Here is a 1,891-nt window from a genome sequence, read left to right on the forward strand (position 1 = left end):
CTGCTACTACTCTCATTTTAATAAACAAACAATATTCAACAAAAGATCAAGTGTAACCTACTAGGCTACTCTTCAATGACTACAGATTTTTTTTCAAAAATATCAACTGATCAACATGATCTGGCTGCAGAACACTTCTCTGTGCGTTCACTATGTCGCCAGCAGTACTAAAAACTCGTTCTGCTGGCACACTGGTGCCTGGAATGCACAGGTACCGTTTAGCAAGGGTGGAAAGTACAGGTAGCTCTTTCTCCTGAGATCTCCACCACTTCATGTCATTTTCAGTCAAAGGCAACGCATCCTTTGCTCGGTACTTTAACACCTCTGCTCTGGCTGTCTCGCTTGTGGATTTTCTTTCTCTTTGGGTGAAGGAATCGCCAAACAGCGCATCTAAGGCTTTCTTCTTACAAGGAGGTGACTCATTTGGAGCTACAATATAAGAAATATATTTCAAAATATAGTCATGTTTTTCATTAATACAAAACAACAACAATCTTTTATTGGTATCACATGAAACACACCTGTGGTCTCTTCATTGAATCCTGACAGCTTTGTGCTTGAGCTTCCCTCGTCTTCCTCCTGATTTCCCATTGCTTGCATCTATTGATGTAAGAATGTGTGAACTGTTCAAATTTCTGCTCTGTAATACTGCACACATAAATTTAGAGGAAGATAAAGAACAGATGAGATTTGAGAGAGGACAAATGAAAGGGGAGAAGAGAAAAGAGCAGAGGAAAGAGGAGAGAAGAGTTACCTGGTGGGACACTTCTGCCTCAAAAACCAGTTTTGTGTAGACCTGTTCTCTGTCCTCTTTTTCCAGGTAGGGCAGTTCTTTAAATCGCGGGTCCAACGCTGATGCTGTTTAAAGAACAAGAATATTGCATTCATTGCATTATTAAATTAAGTTGACCTGAAATTGCAAGTGATGACCACCTCCTCATACACAAAATAATCAGAAGATTAATCTTTAGTATGTTTAAAAGAAATGTGGCACAGTGATGATGTAAAGCCACCATGAACAAAGAATTGTATTGCAGATATCTTGTTTACTTTTCCATATGAAAAAACAACTCAAATTCAAACTTGAAAACGCAAAGGTGTGGCATTTTACAAATTAATACAGTCTAATAACCTAAAATATTAACCAAGTTGATTTTAATTAAGACTCCAAATTAATTACCTATGTTGAGAGCATCTTGGGTGCCTCTGTAGCGTGTGGAGAGGTCACTGGCCATCACCCTCTTAATCTCTGCAACCAGGGTTGAGTCGTCTTCGCATGGCTGTAGGTGTTTCAGCAGTTTTGCTTGAAGAGGAGCAATTACAGAGAGAGTTGGCTGGTCTTCTTCACACATCACAGTGGTTGCCATTTTGACAGGACCCATCAACTGAACAATGTCATCCATGTTGGCAATATCACTCTCACTCAGCGTGCCTACATCTGTGACCCCCTTTCGTAGATCCTTGGACATCAGAGTTGCCATTATAGCTGGCTGTTGTTCCAAAAAACGTTCAAGCATTTCGAATGAACTGTTCCATCTGGTGATTATGTCTTGGATCAGTTTATGTTTTGGTAAATCCATCAGAGTTTGTTTTTCCTGTAGGGCGTGACATGCAATCGGGCTACGGTGAAAATATCCAACAATTTTTCGCACTTTCCCCAACAACCTGGAAGCACGGTCCACCCCAAACCCTTCTGCGAGGCAAGGTTGAGTGTATGTGCGAAGCAGGTAATGTGTGGACTGAACTGGGCTTCTGCACCGGCCACAATCATATTCCTGGCGTTATCTGTGACGATGGCAGGATTCTTGTCGTAGATTTTCCACTCCATGCAGGCTTCACGCAGTAACGCGCCAATATTTTTACCAGTATGGGCTTCATTTAAAACTCTGGT

The 1,891-nt window shown here is 41.2% G+C and overlaps 1 long non-coding RNA gene across 1 annotated transcript; it reads right to left on the reverse strand.

Annotated features, from left to right (window-relative positions):
• Positions 1–319: 319 nt before the first annotated feature.
• LOC311099028 lies at positions 320–1,592 on the reverse strand. Its single transcript, XR_014609673.1, has 4 exons — positions 1,181–1,592; positions 755–858; positions 522–600; positions 320–429 (listed from the first exon to the last, which is right to left on the reverse strand). It is a non-coding gene; the product is annotated as an uncharacterized lncRNA (long non-coding RNA).
• Between the last annotated feature and the right edge of the window lie 299 nt (positions 1,593–1,891).

This window comes from Coregonus lavaretus, assembly GCF_964263955.1.
Source record: "Coregonus lavaretus genome assembly, chromosome: 23".
NCBI lineage: Eukaryota > Metazoa > Chordata > Actinopteri > Salmoniformes > Salmonidae > Coregonus > Coregonus lavaretus.